Source organism: Silurus meridionalis, chromosome 12 (genome assembly GCF_014805685.1).
Source record: "Silurus meridionalis isolate SWU-2019-XX chromosome 12, ASM1480568v1, whole genome shotgun sequence".
Classification (NCBI taxonomy): domain Eukaryota; kingdom Metazoa; phylum Chordata; class Actinopteri; order Siluriformes; family Siluridae; genus Silurus; species Silurus meridionalis.
Window position 1 is genome coordinate 4,707,385 of NC_060895.1, and position 27,470 is coordinate 4,734,854.

Here is a 27,470-nt window from a genome sequence, read left to right on the forward strand (position 1 = left end):
TAAAGTCTTTTTTTATTATTATTGATCGGGCAACCTCATGAATACAAAATTAACGAATAAAATTGACTGTAGATTAATAAATAATGCATTATAAGTCCTCTCAGAAATACTCATAAGGCCTTTTATGTTTATTTAAGACTTTTAACCAACAACAAAGAAGCAAACTGTTTGATTTTTATCATGCACAAACAAAAACTTAATTCTTGGAGAGAATCTACGATTGATTAGCTAGTCTCCACCACATGTTGGTTGCATATGCATGAGGTGGATCTGGATGCTCTAGCCAGGTCTCTTCTCCTTGCATATGTGGGGCTCCTCGAATAAAGTATTCAAAAAGGATAAGCAACATTAAGAGTGTAATTATAACTGTGCACATATTGTTTTAAAGTTTAGACCTAGAGCAGGTATCAGGGTAAGCTAAACAAAACAGCCAAGTGAGTTAGATCTTCACCCTGGAGGTGGCCCCCTTTCTACTATAAAAAAAGGATCTTTCTGTGGGCTCTTTCTGTTTCAGCCTTAGGAGTACTCACTTAGGTAGGCTTCTCAAACCAACAGACCAATAATTGCACAGATTAAGGGGGTGCTATTTTGATCCTGCTTGCGTGTATCCACTGTGGATCCAGTTCTGGTTACAGCTAGAACAGTCACTGGACCCATATACTTCGGCTCACCAACCTTAGTAGGCTTCAGGCTTTGTATCAGGACCTGCTAATTAGGCACAAAATGGTGTGTTGATTTATCTGTGGGCAGAGGGAGAGTTAGTGAGACATCAGCAATAATATAACACTTTCAGGTTACCTAAGGAAAAAACTCAAGTGCGTCCCCTGACCCATGGATAGTTTAGTAGTTGAAGATGGGGTCATTCTCATTTTTGTGAGTACTGCCGGGAGAACAACAGTCCAATTTCGGCCTGTGTCAAAACAGGCTTTAGTAACACATTTCTTAATGGTTCTGTTTGTTCTTTCTACCACTCCAGCTGACTGTGGGTGAAAGGGAATATTAAAATGCCAATCAATTGCTAAGCTTTTAGCCAATAGTTGTGTTACTTTAGTAGCAAAAGTTGTGCTGTTGTCACTTTCAATCACACAAGGAATACCAAACCTAGAGATGATCTCTTTTATTAATATTTTTACAACTGTTTTAGCGTTCTCTGTTTTAGCATTCACTTACTGAATCTGTCAACTATAACCAACAGGTATCTTAAATTTCCTACAGATGGCATATGTGTGAAAGCACAGTATGTTGTACAGGTCGATGTATGTTAGTTTTGGCACAAGTCAAGCTACATCAGCAATACAGTATAATTAATTTATAGCCTGTATGACTTTGGTTATGCCAATATGTGACATCCCATGGTAATGTTCACCAACACATTTGAAGCTAGTTTATGCAGAGCAATTTTTCCATCTACATCTCTAATGATACCAGCAGAATATGATTTACATTGTTTAGAAGCACAGTACTTTATGTTCTCCTCAGTAGGCTGACTCTGAATCTGTTATATTGGCGATATGTGTCATCATTGAGATCTTAGGGTTTATATGTATTGTAAATAAATCTACTGGTTGTTGTGCTGCTTCCTTAGCTACTTTATCTGCTAATTGTGAATTTCCTCTAAATCACCTGCTGCATGTTCTTTAACCTTAACTATTGGCACTTTGGCGGGGAGTTGAACAGCATTTAAAATTTGGCCTATGAGATTATAATGTGCTATAAGCTTTCCATCAGCTGTTTCAAAATGTCTTTGCTTCCACGTTTTGGCAAAATCATACACAACACCATAAACATATTTAGAATAAGTGTATATAGTCACTGCTTTACATTCAGACAGCTGACATGCTCTTGTAAGTGCCACCAACTCTGCAGTTTGTGCAGATGTTTATGGTAATGATTTAGCTTCAACTATTTCATCAGGTAAACTTCCAAATGCATATCCACATAAATACACATCATCAGTAGGTTTGAACATGAACCATCTACATATAGGCAATCCCCCTCTTCCAGGGCTGTATCTACAAGATTGGGCCTACAGTAGGTCTTTTGTTCAATGTGTTTAAGGCAATCATGTGCGTCGTCAAAACCATCTAAATCAATAAAGTCTAGCAGACCAAGCAGTGACACTACAGCTGAATGCGGCTGAGAAAAGGCTTGATGGTTAAATTTGCTGTTGCTAAAAGTGTGGTTTTATAAACAGATCTGCGTTGTGCTGTTATATGTTGTGTGTTGAGGTTGTGTAAAAAAGGATGTAACAGCAATATTTTCTTAGCATCAAAGCAGCCACCGCACACAAACACGAAGGCAACCCCTGTGCTATGTTGTTCAAAGATTTGAAAAGATACGCAACAGGGTGATATCTGTCATTATGTTATCATGTCAACAATGCCCTGAGGAAGACGGGTCCAGGTGAATTGACATCCCATATATGTAAATGCATCTCAGAAGCGAAAGGGACATTGAAAAGGCAGAACATAGATCAATCACAGTAAAAAAAACCTCTGCTTTTATAGAGTTAACAATGGTAGCTTTTTATCTCTCGTAAATCTTGTGTTAGCCTCCAGCATTTTCATCTGCCTTCAAAACTGGATTAATTGGTGTGTTATAAGGTGAATGTGTCTCGATCAAAATACCTTGTGACAAAAAATTGCCAACAACTGGAGCAATGCCAGCATTCTTCTCTTCTGACAACGGATATTGCTTAATAAAAACCGGATGGTTTGTTTTCATGAGTGCATGATACGGTTTTACCTCGATAAAACCTGCATTGTCTTTGTGAGAGGCTTATAATTTAGGGTTAACTTTACCTAAATTTGGTTTATCAGGCAATATTTCTGTACTATAGAGGAAGAAATGTTTCTGATGTGGCTATGGCTTAGTTGAGAGCATGAGGACAGAAGGAAAAGACAGTGAAAGGCTCAAAGGCAAGTTTGGAATGATTGTAAAGCTATGATAAAGATTTTTACCAGTCGGTGTCACAACAGGCAAGGGGTGAGTTACAGGACATGAAATTTTAACCCCATCTATTCCCATGGAGCAAGTACTTTTTCCTGAAATGGCACCAGAATATTCACCCCCAGCAGTTGAGGAATAAGTAGCGCCAGTATCATCAAGAAAACAATAGTCTTTGTTGTTTATGCGCAAAGGGACGTTAGGCAAATTCGAAGGGTGATTACTGTAGGATAAAGTTATCATCAAAAAATCATGGGGTTCATCGCTCCGTAGGCCACCCCATGCGGGAGTCCACTGAGTAGGATATTGTTGCTGTGTGGGCTGTGTCCCTTCTCTCCTCTTTCGTTCTCTTTCTACAAGCTTTAATCCAAAGACCAGACTTCCCACAATAGTTGCAATTCCCCTTTCTCCTAGGACCTTCCCCTTGTGTTATGTACTGTGGCTGGGAAGCACCACTTCCTGTTGCAGCAAAGAACATAGTGGGTTCAGACTTAACTAAGCCAGAAACGGATTGAAAACCTACAGCGGCATCTAAATCTCTAATTCTATCACAGATCTGATCTACAGACTTCTTTCGTAATCTGTCTGTTGTGATGTGAATCAGTTGAGTCTGAGAAGCTTTCATTTTATTCAAACAAGTATTTATAAACAACACATTGTGTGTATTATCGGTTGGCAGTTTAGAATCATTCTCCCATGCTGCTCTAAAATGCCCAACAGTAGATGGTGTTTTCTTTATGCCGTGTTTAGTGTTTTCTGCAAACATACACTGAACAAACAATCTGTTTAGAGAACAAGTGTGAGACCCATCTTAATACTTACACAAAAAATTTACAAAAAACAAATAATGTATTAATCTGAACCTGCTTGTGTAGTTGTGGTGTAGTTATTAAGTAAAAAATTAGATAAACACATTTATTTCAAGATAAATTCCACCGGTACTTATTGCGTTGTGTAGACTGCTTTTATATTGTACATTACAGTGCAACATATTATCTTAGAGAAAATCTTATGTGTGTAATAGTGAATATGTAGCTTTATCTGGGAAATCTGATTAAACAATAATCAAATAATCATGTCTAGACCTACAGTTATCACCCAAGTAAATAAAACCACAGGTTTAGCAGGTTGTGTCTAGTGGCAGAGCTCGCCACTGTATTTTTTTTCCCCTTTCATTAAGTGGATTAGATTGACTGTGATTAGATTGACTGATTACTCCAGACATTACCTCAGGACACTGGACATCTGGTTCCAATGCCTGCTTTTTTAATTAAACGAAAGTCTGCGTCTTGTAGCTCCAAATCTTTGCTCTACCTTTCTGAAGTTGTCCCATAGCTCTTTTAGATGCAAGAAGTGTAACATGCATTGTTGAAAACAGAAGACTTCTATAAAAGAAGCTGTTTATTCCACTTGTTCTGTGTGGTTACTGTTCCTGCTAGCTGGATATCAATCAAAGGGGCTCGGTGTAGCATTCAGTCGTGGCAGTTCAGTTCATCTAAGTATTCAGTCCAGTTCATCAATCTAAAAAAGTTATGACAGGTATCAGGAATCATGCCGGTTTATATTGAATCATTTTAGTTGCAATGGTATTACCAATCCTGCATAATAAGGTGCAACTATGTAGTAAGATGCAAATATGTTTGAGGGGAGTTTCTGAGTAAAAAGGATGAGCCCAGCAAAAAGCATTATAGTGGACAATGTAAATGGTTGAAAAAGCATAAGCATAAGCATAATCAGATGTCAATTCACAACAATCCATTCTAGAATAAAAAAAAGAGAGATATGATTATCACCAGAAAGCAAGTGTGGTCAATATAGTGGCATAATGTTGGAACTTTTGAGGAAGGCCATTGTTATCTGTTTTGCAAGTTCAAGGCATGAATTTGTTGCTGTGAACAAGTGAGAAGCTTATATATGGGGTTACAGTGTACTCTATAATCTTCAAGATTTAAAATAAATCTATGATCTGAGTTTATGAGGTTCTCAGATTGCATAATGGTGAACCACTGCACTCTAAAACATAGGATTAATAATAATAATAATAATAATCATAATCATAATAATAGTAATAATAATAATAAGAAAAAGAAGAAGAAATGACTGCTAAAGAATTGGCCAATCTTTGTGGTGCTATTTCTGTTTTAGAAGGGAACAGTGTGTCCTGGCATGATTCCCACCATACACCACCCCCATGTGACCTGCATGCACACAGCATCTGCATTACACATGGTTCAATCTCGTGTGAGTGCTGTGTGTGTGTGTTTGTGTGTGTGTGTGTGTTCATTTTCAAGTTCAAGTTTATTTCTATAGCGGTTTTCACAATGGACATAATCTCAAAGCAGCTTTATAGAATTTAAGAATTTTAGAACAAAAATGTTTCCTGATGAGAAAGTCTGGGGCGACTGTGGCAAGGAAAAACTCATTTAGATGGCATGAGGAAGAAACTTTGAGAGGAACCAGACTCAAAAAGGGAACCCATGCACTTTTGGGTGATATCAAGAGTGTGGTTATAAATAATAAAACAATACACCAGAGAGAAAAATACTAGGAGCACCAGAGTGTGTGATTATAAATGATGTCCTTTCTACAGTCTTATAATGTCAGTATAAATTGTGGAACCAGGAGATCCTGAGCTACTCATAAAATAGCTAATCATCTGAGATCTATAATAGACCCACTCCTCTATGCCAGAGCCTTTAAATGTTCTATGATGGAGAAACAGCAGATGTAGAATGTTATTTATAATTTCAGTGTCCAAACTACAGTTTACTATAAGTCCATAGTCCAAACTCTACATAAAGTGGGATCCAAATGGTGCTAGTACATCTCTAAATGGATGGTCCAGAGATTTAAGATCTCTAAGAGCATTACGGATTGTAGTGTGTTAAAAGACTGGATAGACGCATAGGAGCTATACCATTTAGGGCTTTGTAAGTAAGTAGCAATAGTTTGTAGTCGATTGAAACCTTAACACGTAGCCAGTGTATGGATGATAAGCTTGGGGTTATATGGTCATATTTTCTCGACCTTTTCTCTTTTATCTAAATTTATCATTTGGTATCGTCGTGCATTTTAAAATCACCATCGATGAATCTTTTCTCCCGAAGCCGTGCAGCTCAGAACACAGGTGAAGTGCGTTTTTTCATGCCCGGTTGTTTTCAGCGTGACGAATGATTCGCATTTCCTGTAGACAGTCCGAGTAAGCGGCAGGTCAAACGTCAGAGGGACATCATCCATATTTATGATGTGGTGCGGCCCGAACCTGATTTAATATAAAGAGTTTCATTGGTTCACCTGAACCCGTTCGGCAATTTATTGGTCTAATGTTATGGTGCTTAGTTTTTTGGCTTGAAGCTTGTGAAACCGGGAAAAACCCAGGAAAAATCCATAAATTAGCCGCTTCATTGTTTAAGTTTAAGGGTTCAAAGAGTGGTAAAAAAGTAGAAGCTTATAGTCTGAAAAATACAGTATTAGGTTTGTTGTACAACAGCAATCATAATTATGATTTGCATAATGACTTACCAGTCAGATGGTGCACAGCAACCTGAAGATGTCTAAACAGACAACCACTCCATTTGTCAATTGTTTGTCAAAATATAAAAAAAAAAAAAGAAAGAAAGCATGAAGGTAAAACACACTTGCTTGGGAGCAGAACACGCTAAATCGGTTTTTGAGGGAGCCGACTGCGCACAATGTGCTCGTATGTCTAACCCCTTGCAGTTCTGGCCCTGCTCTTGCTAAGGCAGAGCTCATGGGTTTCGCAGATGGACCTTGCAGAGGGTTTCAAAACGGGCTATTTCCAACCTCACCTGCTCGGTCCTGCACTCGCTCGCGGGCTTCAGAAGCACGCTTTTTGACGGATTCTTCCCCCGTGACCGGTGCATGCAGCTCCACCTTCTTCCTCCGAGAAGGGGGGAGCTGGGTCGCGCTCTGCGATACTGAAGTCAAGGAGCTTATAGAGGTTGTGACATGTGCTGTTGCAAAGCTCGATATAACTTGGCCGGCTTATGAGCAGAAAGTGCCTCCATCCAGTAAATTGGCCCGGTTCAGGGAACGTGGTCCTGACACTATGATGCGCTACATACAACCAGAATCCTGAAGTCCCTTTTTTAGGATCTCCATTTGCCTTAGCCTGGTGTCGTTCATTCCAGCATGGAGGATAACAGCGCCAAAGTTCTCATTCAGGGTACCTGCACATTGACATCGAGAACATGAGCGCCATGAAAACAGCGAGTCTGCCGTGGATCTATGCTTAAAGACACAAAACCAACAAAGTGGTTATAATAGCGAGTACCACCGAGATAATCTGTGTGAGGCAATGTAATCAACACTAGTGACAATTGGGCTAACAAGCTAATTCAGGATTAGGGATAGGAGATAGAAAACTGTAAAAAAAATCATTTTCCCCGATATCGGTGCAAGGTTTCAAAGAGCTGGAAAGTGAATAAATGCTGTGCGATAATGATGGAGGTCGAAGTGTCTTACAAAAGTGTGAACACAGAAAGTTTTTACACGGAAACACTGTATTCAAATTTATCCTGATTGGTGTAGCAGCTTTACTGAAATCAGCATGTACTGTAGGTTCAGATTGGCCTTTACGATTGTTGCTTGTCAGACTGCACGAACATGATCCCCATGTCACTCTGTACAATCTCAGTTATCATAATGTCAGATTCTATGACAGTTCTCTAATAGTAGCTGGCAGCAAACAAAAACAATCTGTATAGATAATTTTGTTAATGAATTCAAACATCATAAAAACACTCCTTTTCCTTCCATACCTTAAAAAATTATTTTCTTGCTGTACTGTCTATCTGACCCGTTTCAACATTTTCCCTGGAGTGGTTTTTAATTCTTGGTTCTTGGTTGTTGTAGGAAAAGTTACACTGCAAGAACGTGTCTAAAATCTTCTGACACTGCCAGGGCATAAAAAGACAGCAACAACCAGCTGTCGAAGAACATGTCAAACCAATGATCAAAGACTACAGATCCAAGTCTAGGATTTTGGTTATCTCTTAGGATTTCCTATCTTCTAGGAAATTTGTCTCAGACAATCAAATTGTGGCCATAACCCACAGTGTGCACCTGATTATGACTGGTTCCTCTCAGAGGTTTCTTGCTCACATCATGCAACCACCATTTCTGACTTATTCAGGTATACATTTATGAATGTATCATTTATATTCGGTATTGATTTATTCCTGTAAAGTTGCTTAGAGAATGTCTTTTATGAATTTAATAGAATAGCATAGCATTTTTAACAATGAACATAAAGGCAAATTTACAGAAATCTGGAAATAAAGTGGTAATCTAAAATGCATAAATTTTATCCTGAGCAAATGATGCTGAATAAAAATCCTGGATAGTCATATGATTAAAGCATCAATTTTTAGAGAGCACAAAGCTCCAGTACTGAGGTGACAATATCCACCCAAATAGTCTTGGACATAAAGTGTTCCTGGGAAGTGCAAATACAGACAGTAGACAGAAGGTGAGTCACATGTGCAGAAATCTAGAATCATCAGCATAATCCAGGCAGGTTCAGGGGGAAAATGGAGCCACCATGATAGACGTGTGCTAATGTTTACTGAATAAGATAAGAGTCCGGCATAACTATCTAGTTTCCACCACCCTAAAGGGTGAACTACTTAGTACCTCAGGAATGCCTATGAATGGTGTCAGATAATGAGATATTGTCCTGATTAAAGTCTACGCATACTCTCTCTCACACACTCTTTATATGTGTGTATAATATGTGTGTGTTTCTAGACTGAGGGATAACCAAGAAATGTGTTATGGCACATACAATGCATTCGGAAAGTATTCACAACACTTCACTTTCGCCACATTTAGTTATGTTAAAGCCTTATTCCAAAATGGATTCAATTCATTATTTTCTCAAATTTTTCTAAAATGTATTAAAAATAAAAATAAATCACATACATAAGTATATTCACAGCCTTTGCTTAATACTGTGTTGAAGCGCCACCAAAGCTTAAGTCTTTTTGTGTATGATGCTACAAGCTTGGCACTATTTACTAACTATTACTAACTATTTTTGGGCAGTTTCTCTTATTCTTCTTTGTAGAACCTCTCAAGCTCCATCAAGTTGGCTTGGAAAGCATCGGTGCACAACCATTTTCAGATCTCTCCAGAGATGTTTATTTGGTTTCAAGTGTGGGCTCTGGCTGGATCACTCAAGGACATTCACAGAACTGTCCTGTAGCCACTGTTTTTTTTTTTTTATCTTAGCTGTGTGCTTAGGGTCATTGTCCTGTTGGAAGATGCACTGTCTCCACATTGTGAGGTCCAGAGCAGCTTTTTTTTTTCTTTGGAGCAGCTTTTATCAAGGATGTCGCTGCACATTGCTGCATTCATCTTTCCCACGATCCTGACAAGTCTTCCAGTTCCTGCCATTGAAAAACATTCCCACAGCATGGTGCTGCCACCATGCTTCACTGTAGAGATGGTATTGGCCAAGTGATGAGCGGTGCACGGCTTTCTCCAGACATGATGCTTGCCATTCAGGCCAAAGAGTATAATCTTTGTTTCTCATGGTCTAAGAATCCTGGAAAACTCCAGGCGAGCTGTAATGTGCCTTTTACTAAGAAGTGACTTCCATCTCGCCACTCTACAATACAGGCCTGATTGGTGAAGTTCTGCAGAGAGGCTCTTCTCCCACATGCGGCACTCTCTAGAAAGCATCCTGGTGGTTTCAAACATCTTCCATTTATGGATGATGGAGGTCACTTTGCTTAATAGGATCTTCAATGCTGCAGATATTTTTCTATACGCTTCCCCAGATCTGTGATTCGATACAATCCTGTCTTGGAGGCCTACAAACAATTTCCTCGACTTCATGGATTGGTTTGTGCTCTGACATGCAATGTTAACTGTGGGACAACATATAGACAGGTGTCTGCCTTTCTGAATCATGTCCAATCAACTGATATACCACAGGTGGACTCCAATTATGTTGTAGAAACATCTCAAGGATCAGTGGAAACAGGATGCACCTGAGATAAATTTTGAGTGTCATAGCAAAGGCTGTGAATACTTGTACCTGTGATTTTTGTTTTTAATTAACATTTTTAAGATTTCAAACACACTTCTTTCATATTGTCATTATGGGGTTTGTCATTATGGGGTTTGTTTTAAAGAAAATCGATTTTGGAATAAGGCTGTAAAATAACAAAATGTGGAAAAAGTGAAGCACTGTGAATACTTTCCGGATGCATTGTAGGATCATACCAATACTATGTATTGTGTTGTAATTTGCCACAACAGTAGCCGGGTATTCTTGTTTAGAATTTTATGCCAATTTTGTCCGGATATCATTTTCTTCAAAAATAAGATTAACCAAATTACATTGGCATGAAAGTTAACAATGTGATGCATTGATTAAATAAAAAATGTGTATTGCAATACAAAATCCAACTTGCATTGCAATTATTAGTTGTTGTTTTTTTTTTTTTACCATATTTGCATCGGTAAAGGACAATTTATTTATATATAATTATTATTAGATGCAATGTACTTTTATTATTTAGAAAGTGAACAATAATTTTTGACCAATATTGTACATGTTAACTGTTTAAAATGTTCTCAAGCAATTTATCTAAGCACCACTGCAGTGAAATTCTTTTCTTTGCACATCCCAGCTTGCTCGGAAGCTTGGGTCAGAGCGCAGGGTCTGCCATGATACTGCCTCCCTGCACAGAGGGTTATGTGTCTTGCTCAAGGGCTCAAGTGAGGCAGTTTGGCGATACAGGGCTTGAACCTCTGACCTTAAAAATCAGTAACCCAGCACCTTAACCACTCCCACTCCCCCTTCAAACATCTAATTTTCAATAATTTTGGAAAATTCCCAGAATTTGCTTCTCCCTGATTTCCATCATCCTATTTAATTCAATTCATTTTTATTTGTATAGCGCTTTTAACAATGAACATTGTCTCAAAGCAGCTTTACACAGATAATGTGGTGATTAAACGTAAATGTGTTCTTTTTAAGTATGTTTCTCCCTGATGAGCAACTGTGGCAAGGAAAAACTCCCTGAGATGGCATAAGGAAGAAACCTTGAGAGGAACCAGACTCAAGAGGGAACCCATCCTCATCTGGGTTGCATCGAATGTCCATATGAAGCAGATATACAATGTTGCGGGATACAGTGATGATGATCAGAAGCAAACTGTATCCTGAGTCACAGAGGTGGGAAGTAACGGAGTACAAATACTTCGTTACTGTACTTAAGTAGATTTTTCTGGTATCAGTACTTTACTCCACTATTTATTTTTCAGACAACTTTTTACTTTTACTCATTACATTTTTACACAGATATCTGTATTTTTACTTCTTACATTTTCAAAACCGGCTCGTTACTTTAGTTTTATTCCATTGATTTGGTGAAATATATTTTTTATTTTTACTGTGCGCCGATTTCAGCCGAACAACCGATTTCCTGTTACTGCGCGTCTTTTTCAATCCGCTGGTGTATAAAGTCCTGACTCTCACTCAGTAAGAAGTTTGGGGTTAACGTGGATGAGACAGAGGGAGTCAGTGATTAAACATGACTGAGAACAGACACATTCCTGATCATCATCATCTTTTCTCAGCTTTCTCTTATTTTATATGTGGATCTTCAGCCTGGATACATTCATTAGGGTAACAAAATTTTTAATTCATTTTGTATTTATATATATATATATATATATATATATATATATATACAAAATATATATTTGGCTGTCAAAATTTAAATTATTTTAAACGGCATTAAATTTTATTAACACGCTATTAAGTCAGTGCGCATTTCTGTTTTTACCATTTTTATAAAAAAAAAAAATGTAAATACATAAATAAATAAATAAATATAAAAGAGGCGAAATTAAAACCTCCAGCAAAACATACACTTATTCACGACGTCCCTTCTTTACTTAGATATAAAATAAATAAATAAACTCCACCGAAAAATATTTTTAATCAATAAACATTTGTTTTATTTTTGCGCAGTCTCAAATCAAACACCAAATCCGCCATGTTTTACACAATTTACCCTCTGGGTGGCGTTTTGTGGGTTTTTCCCTCATAATGGCGACACGAACTTGAATTAACGTCTTTATTGATCGTACAGATAAAAACAATACATCATTCAAATCTGTAAAATGTCTATGATTATATATATAAAAGCTTCTTGACTTGAAGAGGTGCACTTTCTCCGGTATCACCTCATTAACTGTCCGTGTGGAAACATAGCAAAGGCTCTTAATGATGTCCACACATCTCTGCACTGTTATAGCCTTTATATTTAATCACTGTACATATGCTTACATATATATTACATGCTGTAAATATGCTACATATTTATCTGCACTATTTGCACGAGTGCTACTTTTTTGCACTTCTGGTAGATGCCGAACTGCATTTCGTTGCTGTGTACCTGTACTATGCAATAACAATAAAGTTCTATCTATCTATCTATCTATCTATCTATCTATCTATCTATCTATCTATCTATCTATCTATCTATCTATCTATCTATATATCTATATATCAAATATTAATATGATGTGAGGTCCAGTTAACAGCTAAAACAGGTAGAAGTAATTTCACTTGAGTAAAAAGGTATAATCAGTACTTCAACTTTTACCCGAGTATTTTAAAACATGAGTATCTTTACTTCTACTTAAGTAATGGATGTGTGTACTTTTGCCACCTCTGCTGAGTCAGTGTAGCAGACTGTTGACATTAACTACAGTCCAGTCCATCCTCAAAGCGCCCGTTCTTACTCCGGAATTTCATGGAACCACCCAAGGTGTTGATGAGAAACCGTCCCAAGCTGCACAGAGTGGCCTCCAGTCGAAGAGAACCCTATCCAGAGGCAGGCCTGGACGAAGTGGGAAGATCCACGGAGGGGAGAGGGGCAGGAACAGTGGTCACTGGAGCCTCATGAGCATGTTTAACTCGACCGAGAGAGAGAGAGAGAGAGAGAGAGAGAGAGAGAGAAGAGGGTGACAGGAAGAGATGGATATGGATTATTAAGTGTCCTTATTGTTGTATGAAAGTTAGTGTCACTGTGCAGTTTGGACTCCGGCAAGACTCGCTATGGCAGCACAACTAAAAGGGAGAACCAGAAGGTAACACAGACATGAGGGACCCACCACACCACCGTCAACAAACCTGAGTGAACGTGTGAATGTGAGGGACGACAGCATACAAATATCCCAGTTCACCAAACACTATATCCATGTTCCCTCCAGATCTGAGCCTTTACCTAAGAAAAAATCTACTGATCAAAGGCTTGACTAAACAAATACGTTTTCAACCTCGACTTGAACACTGAGACCGTGTCTGAGTCCCGAACTCTGGTTGGAAGGCTGTTCCATAACTGTGGGGCTTTATAAGAGAAAGATCTGCCCCCTGCTGTAGTCTTCTTTATTTGAGGAACCAACAGATAGCCAGCACCTTTTGATCTAAGTAGTCGTGGAGGATCATACTGGTACAGAAGTTCACTCAGATACTGCGGTGCGAGACCGTTAAGTGCTTTATACGTCAGTAGTAGTATTTTATAATCAATGCGAGCTTTAATTGGGAGCCGGTGTAGACTGATCAAAACAGGGCTGATGTGGTCATATTTCCTAGATCTAGTGAGGACCCTTGCTGCTGCATTCTGAACTAACTGAAGCTTATTTATGCACTTACTCGCACACCCAGACAGTAAAGCATTACAGTAGTCTAATCTAGAAGTAACAAAAGCATGAACTAGTTTTTCTGCATCTTGTAACGACAACATATTTCTAATTTTAGCAATATTTCTAAGGTGAAAGAAGGCGATCCTGGTGATATTATTCACGTGAGACTCAAAGGAAAGACTAGGGTCAATAATCACACCGAGGTCTTTGACAGCCATACATGCTGAAACAGAAACACCATCCAGAGATGCTACTTTGTGGTCCTAGTAAAAGTACTTCCATCTTATCTGAGTTGAGCAGAAGAAAGTTATCAAGCATCCACTGTCTAATGTCCTTTACACACTTCTCAACATTGTTAAGCTGATCTCTCTCATCTGGCTTTGCTGAAATATACAGCTGTGTGTCATCAGCATAGCAATGGAAGCGAATCCCATGTTTATGAATAATTTCACCAAGAGGCAGCATATATAAAGAGAAAAGCAGAGGGCCTAAGACAGATCCTTGAGGAACACCAAACTTTAACTCATAGAGTGTGAAGAACTCACCATTTACATCAACAAACTGATAGCGATCAGTCAAATAGGACCTGAGCCAAGAGAGAGCTGTTCCCTTTATTCCAACAACGTTCTCAAGTCTAGCAAGTAGTATAGTGTGATCAATGGTGTCAAAAGCTGCACTAAGGTCGAGCAAAACAAGTAAGGAGACAAAACCCTGATCAGAGGCCAATAACAGGTCATTTACCACCTTAACTAGCGCTGTCTCTGTGCTATGATGAGGCCGAAATCCTGACTGATACATTTCAAAAATGTTATTCATAAGTAGGTGTGAGCATAACTGCTGTGCTACAACCTTTTCTAAAATTTTGGATATAAAGGGGAGATTTGATATTGGTCTGTAGTTGGACAACTGACATGGGTCAAGGTCAGGTTTCTTAATAAGGGGGTGGATAACAGCCAGTTTGAAGGATTTTGGTACATAACCAGTGCTAATGGAAGAGTTTATTATTTTTAAAACAATTTCAATTACCTCTGGAGTTATCTGTTTAAAGAAACTTGTAGGCAAGGGATCGAGAATGCAGGTTGATGATTTTGATGAGGAAATTAATGAAATTAAGTCATTCTCATGAATAGGAGTGAAGCTTTGTAGTTGATTGTCTGCTATAATTACGCTGCTGTCTACAGGGTTACTTGTAAAATAATTTGGATTTATATTAACTGTCTGGATTTCTTTTATTTTTAAAAAAGTTCATGAAATCATTACTACCTAATGATGGTGTGCATGTTAGCGCAGTGCTTTTATTCCCTGTTAATTTTGCTACCGTGCTAAATAAAAATCTAGGATTATGCTTGTTATTTTCTATGAGGGTGGAGAAATATGCTCATCTAGCAGCACTAAGAGATTTTCTATAATTTAGGAGGCTCTCCTTCAATGCTATTTGAAATACTGTTAATTTTGTTTGACGCCATTTACGTTCTAATATTCGAGAGGTCTGTTTTAAGGTGCGTGCATGATCATTATACCACTGTGCTAATTTTTTCTCCCTGATCATTTTGGTCTTAAGGGGAGCTACATCATCTAGAGTGTAACGTAACGTTGATTCTAGGTGTTCAGTGGCCCAGTCGAGCTCTGCGGGGTCAGACGGAGATCTATCTAATATCGTAATTTCTGGAAGATTATTGATAAAACGCGCTGCTGTAGCTGACAAAAAAGTACGCATAATACGGTAACGCAGTGAGGTAGAAATGCAATGACTGAGGCAGACCGAGGCAGATCCTAAAACCTTGACCCTCCTCAGCTAAATTTACAGTATGTTCAGACATACACTCTTATGTGCATCATTTAGGGCTTGTACATTGTTTAGACTCTTATTAACTTCGGCCTGTTTAGGGTTGTCATTTTTGCTTTCACATGTCAGGAGATCACACGTTCATTCTGACCATGTGTGATTATTTTATTTTTTTTAATTAGCTCACATTGATTTTTTTCCAATGTTATTATAGTTTCCCTTTCAGGGACTTGAGCAGCATCGAAATGCTTTGGGAATGCGCCCACATGTGTTCACTCTTTAAAATAATGTGTGTAATCAGTCAAAAATTGGATGCTGGCCGTCACCGGACTAGGAAGAATAAAACGCACATGAAGTGAGGTGAGCACCAACTTCTGTTTGTTTACAAAGTGCTTTGTGTGTATGTGTTGAATTGTCTGTCAATTGTTTGTCAAAAAAAAAAAAAAACTGCTACATTTCAATGCCATTGCTCCGCTCCCGAGCGGCACTCTCCGAGAGAGCTTGTGCTTCCCACAGTTCTGCCCCCGCTCTCGCTGAGGCAAAGCTGCGTGGCAGTTCCTGGCTCTCACAAATGGACCTCACAGAGGGTTTTGAGACAGGCCCTTTCTCAAACCTCACCTGCTTGGTCCAGCACTTGCTCACAGTCTCAGAGCATGCCTTTCAACGGTGTCTTCCCCTTGTGACGAGAGCATTAGGCCGGTTCCTGAGGGATTCCGCTCATTGTGCCGCACACATTCTAATCACATTTCTATGCGATCGCTCCACTTCCAGAGAGCACTCCACGGGGGAGGTGATCTCGCTTTTCATGGTAAAAAAAAGATTTAATTAAAAAATATATAATAATAATAATAATAATAATAATAATAATAATAATAATAATAATGATAATAAGCCAATAAGCTTTTTCGGGGTTTTGACCTGCGCCGTAGCCAAACTACATAACTTGATTGAGCAAAAATGTTCCTCCGTCCATTAAGCTGGGCAAGTGCTCTCTGACACCGGGTCTCAACCTCCATGTCGGGGTCTCCGTTTTTCAGACCTGCACAATGAGGTGTCATGGTCATGGGCGAAGCCCCTTCAGCCCCTTTTGACATTGTATTCACACATCATGTGGCGGAAAGTACACGGGTATGGAGCGATGCTGTGGGTTGAAGACACGCTTGCGAGCTATCTCTCTCCCGGGATCACCTCCTCCTTCAAGACCCCGACATTACCCATAAAAACCCTGCGTAATACGTTGTAAGGTAAGGCTGGTCATACCGCTGCGTCTCTGCACACCATTGGCCAGTCTATGGCTGCCCTCGTCTCCACAAAGAGGCAACTGCTGCTGGATGCCCCACTCACTTCCTTAGGAGTAGAAAGCAGGCAGTGTTCCAGCAGTACCTCAAATGCCTTTCTCAACCCCAACCCACCACCTCCCATCGGGAGGTACAAAAACGGAACTTCGCGTCTTGCACTCCCCCTGTCAGGGATCCTGCGTGGCGATCTGCGCCGAAGCCCTGTAAAGTGACAGATCTGAAGATTGTCATCTGACATAGGTTGTTCTGGGAATCCGGCTATGAAGGGGCCAGCACTGCCCAGCCCTCTCAGGGACCTGGTCTGTTAACCCTGCTACTGAATATGCTTCAGGGCACGAGCGAGCTCCAGGAACATCCTCCTCGGTCTCCACCCGGATCTCGTAGTGGTCCAGGAGAACTCGCCACCTCCAGGGCACTGCCCCGGCTCTAGGCACACCAGAGGTCAGTCTCGAGGGACCGATACCCCTAAGAGACTTCCTGGCAGTCTGGAAAGTTCTGCCAGACATGTCGATGTGGGTCCTGCACACTGTAGAGCGAGACTACTACCCGAGAAAATCCGGGTTCTATAGCTGGTACTTAATAGTTACCAGAAAGGACGGTGGGTTGTGTCCTTTTTTGGATCTATGTCAGCTAAGCCGCTCATTTGGTCGTGTCTCAAATCAAATCTGAAGAGTGGATTGTCATGGTAGATCTAAAGGATGCGTACTTTCATGTATACATACTTCCGGTATGTATCACTCCACCCGGAGTGGCTTTGTCCTCTGAAGACATTTGCAAAGCTGCGGGCTGGTCCAACCTACTGACATTCATCCGGTTCTACAACCTGGACCGCAGTGCCACTCCTGGCCCCTCTGTCCTTTGACCTATCTGTGCTTATACACACCAGTCAAGAACTGGTCAGTCTGGCATGATTGGACACTCGTTCCCAAAACATTTTGATGCAGCTCGAGTTCCTAAAAGGAAACGTCTTTAGGTTAAGTATGTAACCCTAGTTCCTTGAGGGAACGAGTTGATGCGTCTCTATGCCACACTGCCTGCGTCCTTGCAGCACTTCCTTCTTCCTACCTAACCTAGAGACCCAAATACATGTATATGCGTAGGTCTGGGTATGTTTTGTAAAAAAGTGCAGGTCATAATAAAGGTCATAATAAAGCATGCAATGGTTTTTCTCACCACAAGGATCTATAATCTTACTCAAAAGACGATATCACAAATTCCAACGATCTCATTTGGCAGCTGAGCATGTGCTATTCTCGTAGATACAGTACTTTACCCTCTTATCTGACCGAAGGCTATGGCCAATGTCAATAAAGCCTGAAACATTCCACTCTCTGCAGCTGTGTGCTTTTTTTATTCCTTAAATTGTGGGTCTTGGGTGTAAATTTATATTAAGTGAATATTCCATAAGTTATTTACTTTAAATAGTTCCCTACTAATGATCTGGAATGCTGCTATCTAAAAATTTCCAAAGTTTACAGTGAAACATGGTTCCTCTTCCATACATTTCAGGCCATCAATTAGTAAACAGCGAACACAGATTATACGGTCAGTGCAAGCCATTATGCAGTACCGTACATACTGTATGTGCATTAGGTCTATATCAGTAGACACATTACTGTAAACAATACCACAGCATTACTTTCGGCTCCCTTTTTAGAGCCTGGGGGAATGATGTGCATAGCCGAGATTGGCACGCTGGTATGAACATTAAACTAAAGGATGTAAAAAGCAGGAGCGAGTTTGTGTAATGGAGTAGGATCTCCATTACACATTACACACAGCTTTTTACATCCTGCTTTTGACATGTAAGCAGAAACATGGAAGGTGCAGTATAACAGTAAAGAGATTAATGGAGGAGATAAGAAGTGCAGACTGTTCACAGTCATTTTATATATATATATATATATATATATATATATATATATATATATATATATATATATATATATACATACACCAACTTACATCTGCCAATCAATGAATAATAAGAACAAGAAAAAAAAGATAAAGAAGAAGATCGTGTTAAAGAATATTATGGGAATGCAAACCAAAATAAAATTCCAGATAATAACACATTCCAGGTAATAACATACACACATACATACACAGACAACACACACCACCCACTGCTCTCTACTCAGCCTGCTACATCACATTTTCACAGTGCCTGGGTCCTTAATACACTTTCAGTAGGATATTTGATGAGTTTTCTTATGTTACACATTTCTTTGCACATAGAGGTGTGGTCTATGCGCACACCACACACATACTGTATGTTCCCAAATAAAAATACTCACAGCTCTCTACACAGGCTGCCACAGTACATTTTGAAGCCCACTGTGTGTTTTAATACACACTCAAGTTTAGAATTTTCCTGTTTATTTATTAAGAAATCATAATTTTCAAAGCTGGTTTACTTGAGTAATATATGTAATCTTCGAAAAAAGGTTGATTTAAAAGGTTAATAAATTAAATACAAACAATTTTACTGATTACATTTTTCTTTCAGGCATAATTGTTTTTGTATAATATCGGCTTATTAAATAATCGAAAAGTTGCTAATGTAAGTAACGCAAAGTCCAGTATATTTGCTGAATATCAGACCCATAAGACAACAACAGTGCGGAAGTGGCATTATTTCCACCTTAGGCTTAAAAATGTTTTTATTGTCCTTTACTTTAACCAATTGAAGACCACTTTGTGCAGCTGGGGTGGGTTCCACATCAACGGCCTAAAGAGTCATTAGGTTACTGAGCAACTCAAGAACTTTAAGGATGGATGTGGACTGTAATTAATATCAAGTCGAATACAATGGCTCAAGACCACAGGTTGTATTTAAGCACCCATCACTGCACACCTTAACAATGATGGAACTGTAATGAATGGATGTGATAAAAGTGAAATGAATTCCGGTGCCTCCCAGATGAGGATGGGTTCCATTTTGAGTCTGGTTCCTCTCTAGTTCCTTGCCATAGTCACCACTGGCTCACTCATTAAAGAAAACCTAAAACAAATTATGCATTCTTCTATAACTGCTTTATCTCTGTATAGCTGCCTTGAGACAATGTCTATTGTTCAAAGCCCTTTACAAATAAAACTGAATTGAATTTAACAACCTACAACTACAACCAAATATGCCCTTCCTTTACACATACAGGCATTATAATGAAGCTGTACATTTCAGATTTCTCCTTTGCGGTCTTTAACTCTTCAGCTAACAGCTGAGGATGTTCCTTTGTCTGTTTACAATGCAGTCTTGACTTCATGTCATCATGTACACACTCGTGCACACACACACACACACACACACACACACACACACACACACACACACACACACACACACACACACACACACACACACACACATTTGCACACAATTTGACATAATGCAAAATAGTATCTTTGCAAAGAAGGAAATATTGACATGACAGGGCTGTATTTAAAAATAGCCACTGGGCACAGTCCTCTCAGCACCTCAGCTAAACCACGTGTTGGAAATACCAAAGCGCGAACCAGAAAATAACACTGCCCCCACCTTCTGTTTAACCTCTTCTTCCTTGCACTTTTATACATGATATAATTATAACATATTGGAGGTAAAATATCTCTACCACACACTCTGGGTCATGCTCATCAGTGTTTAGCTTTGGATTTTCTTCGTTGAAAATGTGCAGTATGCACAACATTCTTATTGATGACACGTCTGTCACCCACATTGACACACACACTCTCTCATAAAACTCTTACATGCACATAACTATCCACCTGAAAACAGTAAATGATTTGGCAGGATAATACAGACAATGTCCTGTATGCAAGTAAAAGGTTTTTGTCATTGTACAGTTGGTATTGAAGTAGTTTCATATTCTAAATAAAGTTATAGTACAAAAGAAAACATTCAAGAACCTGCTAGAACAGTGGTGTCAAACTCGGTCATGGAGGTAGACAAAATTAAATACATGGGTCCAAATAATGGGCCAAACATGGTCATTATTTAACAAAAAGTAAAAGCAGAAGATTCTTTGTTTCTGCATATTTGCCTGAGCAAGCATAACTGGAATTATTTCTTGGTGATCACTCCATTAATGTTTGTGGTTTAGTTCCTAAGAATCCCTAGATGGAGTGAAGGTGTGCATCAGTGTGACAAGTCCTGTGTGTGCTTTAGTTTATTTTTAAAACAGTTGCTCAAACACATATGTACTTCCAAACAGGCAAAGTATTTGAGCAGCCTATAAGTGAAGAGGGGGGCAACGTTTCAAGGATGGAGCTTTAAAACCGGGCAGTGCCAAACTTTGGCAGTTATAATAGCAATATGATATTACGGATATGTGGTCCAGAAGTGCCCTAGGGTGACTGAGTTTGATATGTTGACATGTCTAGTTTATTCTGTAGATGCATTATGAATATTGTTACAGCACCCATATTTGAAATACATTACTTATGTGACAGAATTTATTAATACATATCATTGAACTTTAATGATTCAATGTTCTATGTTATAGTGTCTTTATACTGTCCTCAACAAAGATTTTGGTGTTTGTTTTGACAGTCAGATAAACTCCCTTACCTCACACAACCCTGTAGACAAGAAAAAAAAACAGAAAACAAAAAAAAAACACAGATTTCTAATATCATTCACATTAATACAAATCAAATAAACACTTACAAGTAAAACTGTTGCAAGGTTAAGGATTACAAAAAAACAGGGTGATTAAAGAGAGCCATCGCTACTGCTGCCCGATTGAGCAATCACCACTTCCTCTTTCCCGTGAACACCAGAGAAAGCATCGATGCAACACCCAATTTGCCACTAGATGGTGTTCTTAACCATTACCAAAATGAACAGTAAATTCACTGCCACAATACATCAAAGAATCACAATCAAACAACTGGACATTCTACAAAACTACACACCAACAAAATCCAAATGAATCCAAATCAAACTTTTCCAGCACACTCCCCTTCTGGTGTGGATACTACTTGAGTAATTTGAACAGATCTAACCAAGTTTCTTAGGATCAAAGAGAAGAATTGTCTTAGTAATAGGCCTTATGAAAGTCTAAGGGCCTTCCTTTTTAAAGACCTTGACTTCAATTTTGCGGACTTTGTTGTCTTTGCTTGGGAAGATTTGAGTGAAAAGTCCCATTGGCCATTCATTCCTTTTTTGTTGTTCATTATTCAAGAGCACAATGCTTTAGGCTTACGGGTCAGGCAAGGTCAGGCTTACTGGGAAACATATTTTTGGTTGTTAAGTGTTAGTTACTGCTTTTTCCATTTATCCCAGTTTGTGCCAAGTGTTGTTTAATCTTTAATTTTACTGGCATTATCTTGAGATGGGAAGGCCTTTAGGACTTCTTTGCTGTTCAAAGCTTTCTTGTGAAGCCGTAAGTTGGAACCAGCAAGAGCTTTGCATGTTTTTGAGCAGGTCTATTGCTACCTTAGCTGTAGGAAGCGACTTCAAACCAATTTCTTCATACTTTAGAAGTCATGGATCACAAAGTTCTTGACATCAGGGTCGCCATCTATAACTGACTAATGTAGACAATAGATAAACATAGACCCTCATACAATACTCGATATTGTCTTCTGATGGGTCAATATTACGAAACCACAGGAAATCCTCTCTCAATAAGAAACAATAGAACATTTGTTCAATGTCTGCTGTTATCTACTGTTTTCTTGTAAAATCCCATGAGCACCCCAAGAAGGATGTTGTTCATATCTGGTGCAGATAAAAGAACATCATTCAGTGAGATATCCTCTTGTTGAGCGCTAGAATCAAAAACCACTCTTATGTTCCTGGGTTTTTTGATACCTCTTGCTGTGTCCAGATATGAGAGGCTGGGAAGGAATTCATATTCAATTCATTCAATTCAATTTCCATAATAAAATTGCTCAATCCATGAAGCTTTGCGTAAGCTCTTCTTGAAATTTTCAGAAAATTTCAATATGTTTGAACAGTGTTTTTTCAACAATCTCTGGAGCACCATAACACTCTTCCATTCTAGTCCATATAATGTAACGGCCCTTCTCTGGTTGGTTAGTGTGAACCAACCACATGCATTTAGCGTGTTCAGCCGATTCCTTTCCCAACCAGTTTACTAATAATTACATTTCTTCACTGGGTATTACATTCAAACCACTTACAACATTTTGGCTCTGGCTCTGGCCATAGCAGCTGCAGCACTTGTAGTGGAGCTGCCCGATCATGAACACGACAAAGACAATCTAGTTTTGAGTAAGGGTGTAGACTCCATTGCACACACAATACTGGTTTTAACTTACTTGAATCATCTCAATGCTGCTTCTCTTGCAGGCACTTTTTCACTGTACTGTCCTCAACAAATATATCAGATGAACTCCCTTCCCTAACATAACTCTGAAAAAAAATTGCGTTTGCCCACAGGTTTAATGGTCTTGGGTATGGAGTGAAACTACAAATAGACAAACATTACTGTAATACTTACTGGTTCAGTGCTGGAAAACAGAGAGACAGGCAAAAGTTCACCAAGCAGAGCTTTTGTTTTTACCACAATGCTTTCCTTTCTAGTACTCACGCCAGGGTTCACCCACACATTGGCGGTTTGGGACGCCTTTCCATTTTGACGGTCGCCGGCAGTCCCTCGCGGATCGGCACGCTCTTTTTAACGTCCGCCCATCTCACTCGCGGATTGGCGTGCTTTCTCTCTTCAGCGCCCCCCAAGTTTCCTCGCAGACCTACGTGTCTTTTCTTAGTGTCCACCCGAGTTCACTCGCTGACCACCACATCTTTTAACTTCTGCCATTATAGTGGAAAGCATCTTATGTGTCAGTGTTGAAAGTCCAGTCTTTCAAAACCCAGTATCCTTTTTAGCAAGGCCAATCATCCTTTTCCAAGACCCACCAATATGAGATGCATAAGGCGTGTTAAACTGCCAGACACAGCCATGGTCCAAGAGGAACTTGTTAACAGAGGTATTGTCAACATTAGAGGGAATGTTAAGATCCCTGCATGCACCAGTGAAAATCGTTCCTCTGTCTAAGCCTTTGAGGGGGCTTGTCCTGGCAAGTTAGTTCCCTGTTTTCAAGCACCTGAAGTCTTGGGCTTATGTCTTCTGTTGAACCTGCTTTAATGATAACTTTTTGAGCAAATAATAGTTCTTCAACTGTTAGAGTATTGCAACAGTAATGTCACCCCTTGCAACTTGATGACGCGCTATTGCATGAGTACCGGACTTCCAAATGGAGAACTTGGAAAAGTGTTGTGCTCCCAGACCCTTACTCAAAAGTGTAATGTTCAATGTGAAAACTTTAGGACGTACCACTACATCTGAAAAAGGACTCACAAGCTCATATGTGTTATGTTCCTAAAGAATCTGGGGTTCATTAAGCAGAGATTTTGGTCCAAAGAGCCAATTGGTGTCTTGTAGATAAGCAGCAGTGACAGACTTTGTTGTTATGTATGCTGGATACGTCTCAAGGTTACATATTGAAACAGATACATTAGCTTCTGCAAAAAGAGAGAAGGTAAGCACCACAGGGATGCAGGGAGTGTGGCCTGGGGATGCAGCGTCTCGTTTCCTTTGGGGAACTAGGGTTACATATGTAACCTTGAGACGTTCTCCATTCGGGAACTCGAGCTGCACCACAATGCTTTGGGAACGAGTGTTTGAGAGCCTCACAACCAGCACGTAGGACAGAGCAGCCCAGAGTGGCTCTAAGGTCGAGGTCATAAAAGCGGGGTGGACCAGCCCACAGCGTCGCAGATGACCTGGAGTAAGACTCCAGCGGACCAGGCCATTAAGGCCGGCACACACCGAGTGAAGTGAGCGTTTACCCCTAGCGGAGTGGGGAGACCAGCGGACTCATTGGTAGGGAATCCTTTCCTGTTAGGGCCATAGCAGACAAACAGTTGCACCGACCACCTCCACGGATTCATCCTGTGAAGATAAGTGTCCAGTGCTCACACTGGATACAGTCGGTTTTGCTTCTCCCGGTCGGGGGCTAAGAACGGAGGAGGGCAGAATGCCTGCAGCACGACAAGTCGTGAGGGAGCCTTGGCACCTTAGGTACGTACCCAGGTTTTGGGTAGAGAAATGCACTGGCCATGCCAGGGGCAAACTCCAGGCGAGACGGGGCCACGGACAGAGCCTGTAGGGCCCCGACCCTCTCCAGGGATGAAATTGCCAGGAGGCAAACGGTCTTTACAGCAGGTACCTAAGGGTCACTTTGGCCAGGGGCTTGAAGGGTGGCACAGATAGAGCTGCCAACACAATGGCCAAGTCCCAGACAGGCACTCTAGGTCGCATCCCAAGCCTCAGGGCGCTCCAGAGGAAACGTGTCACAAGTGGGTGCCTACCCAGCGACTGCCCCACAGGCGGGGTATTACAAGCCGCGATAGCGGACATGTAAACCTTCAGAGTTAAAGGAGCCAACCCTGTGGCAAACTGCTCCTGCAGAAATCCAGAACTGAACCAACTGGGCAGTCAACTGGGCCCAACTGCTGGTGCTCACACCCGTAGTGAACAGATGCCACCTCGCAGCATACAACCTCCTCGTGAAGGAGCTCTGGAATGAAGGATGGTCTCCAATACCTCAGTATAGAGTCCAGCCACTAAAAATCCTCAGGGGCGACAGCCATAACGCTTGAGAGAGGAGACCCCCCTGGTGGTAGATATACGAGACCACTGCTGTGTTGTCCGTATGGACCCACACATGGTGGCCTCTCAGGTCTAGGAGGAAGTGTTTCAGACCCAGAACCTTAAGAACCTCCTGTGTGCAGGAAGGATGGCTATGTGAAAGTATGCATCCTTTAGACCTATCATGACCTATAAGACCAGTCCTTAGACTTGATCTGAGACACGACCACTCAGAGTGAGCATCCTGAACCTGAGCCTCATGAGTGAGTGGTTCAAGGAGCGCAGATTTAGGATCGGACGCAACCCAACATCCTTCTTCGGAACAACGCAGTATGGGCTGTAGAAGCCTGACTCTCTTTTACCTACAGCGTCACCAGAACAGGCCAGGAGGGGCCACCAAGATGTTCAGAAGGAAAGCCCTTTTCTACCCTGTGCATACAGGGTAAGCCACAGAAGCCCTTCTGTGGCTACTAGGGCTGACATTGATGCCGTACTTTGGTGGCCCTGCCGTTTAGGACACAGCGCGACATAACTCCTAAATCGTCAGCCCCAGAGCTAAATCCCTCTCCATCTCTCATTGCATGACAGCTTGGTATGCCTGCAACACACTCATCGTGTGGAGGCAACCCCCAGCCTGACCTGCGATGTAGCGCTACCTACTAGAGCCGAAGTGGCTTTTGTAGTTAATACCGAAGCCTTTAGCGATGCATCCACTAGGGAGAAATAGTCAGTCGGCATCTCTACAACCCTGGGCATTTCCGCATAGCTGCATTCCCTAAACCCTACTATATGCATGCACAGCGAATGTGGGGCAAATTTACGGGCCGCGTATGGGGTTTTTCAGGACCTAGACACCTCGGTGTGTAGGTCGGAAAATAGTAATGGGTTCGCTAGCATCCGATAATTCTTCCTCCTCGGAGGAAGAAACATGGAGCACCGCGTTACACGGGAGCTTGGCCCAGCAGGAGAGGCTGGAGAAGACTCATCCGTGTTCAAGCCTCGTGCTAGGTCAGCCCGTGACCCTTGACGCTGCGCCTAAGCCTTCTCAAAAGAAAAAATACAGACCACCGTGTTACACGCACCGGGAGAAGAATCCGCTGAAAAAGTGCTTTCACCAGGGAACGGGAGCTCAGCCAGCAGCTGGGAGCGCATAGCCACACAGTTAAAAATGCTAATAGTTGACTCCCTCCAGAGCTGACTAAGCATGCTCCTAAGCTAAGCAAACAACACATCGGAATTCTGCCTGCATTACCTGAACAAGCAGAAGCTAATGTTGCTACCACTGCACAGCCATTTTGTAGCTCCTGTTTATCGCTACGTCCCCCGCCGATGACATCACGACTTGCCTATTCGCCAGATTTCACACATGGTTCAGAGCATGGACAACAAAAGGCATCCCCAAAACGTGGCGAAGCAGCTGCAGTACCTGAATAGGGAACTCAGTTGTGCGCACATACTTCCACTGATTTGGATGAGATGACTTGTGAATCGCCACACATTTCATTTTTCCTCCATTCCTTTGGGTAGTGGGGTATCCCAGTCATCATTTTGGCTATTAAGCTCTCTGATAATTGATTTGCCCTGGATTGTAACTAGGGCAATAAAGCCGAAGGGGATTGTAAATGCTATTGACGGTGGATAGAACACCTCGACGGGTGAAGGGTGTTACTCCAGTATTTATTTGGAAAGTGAAGGTGTCAGATTTCAGACAACAATTCAATTCCAGACTGCGCTGCATAAGGATAATGTCAGAACAAAAATCTAAATCTTTAGTTTCACTGGCATTATCTTGAGATGGGAAGGCCTTTAGGACTTCTTAGCTGTTCAAACCTATCTTGTGTAGCCATAAGTTGGAAACAGCAAGAGCTCTCTGCATGTTTTCGAGCAGGTCTATTGCTGCCTTGGCTGTAGGAAGTGACTTTGAACCATCATTTACAAAGAGGTCATGGTTCTAAAAATGTTCTTGACATCAGGGTCGCCATCTATGATTGACTGCCATAGACAATAGATCACAGCAGGAGATGGACTGTTGTCAAAAACATGGACCCTCATACAATACTCGATATTGTCTTCTGATCAAATTGCAGTCATCTCTTCCACTAAGAAACAATAGAATATCTGTTCAATGTC

The 27,470-nt window shown here is 40.7% G+C and overlaps 1 protein-coding gene across 1 annotated transcript in view; it reads left to right on the plus strand.

Moving 5' to 3' along the window:
• The window catches only part of scn4ba (sodium channel, voltage-gated, type IV, beta a), a 42,068-nt gene that overhangs the window by 1,428 nt on the left and 13,170 nt on the right, over positions 1–27,470 (plus strand). The gene's annotated exons all lie outside the window — the stretch shown is intronic.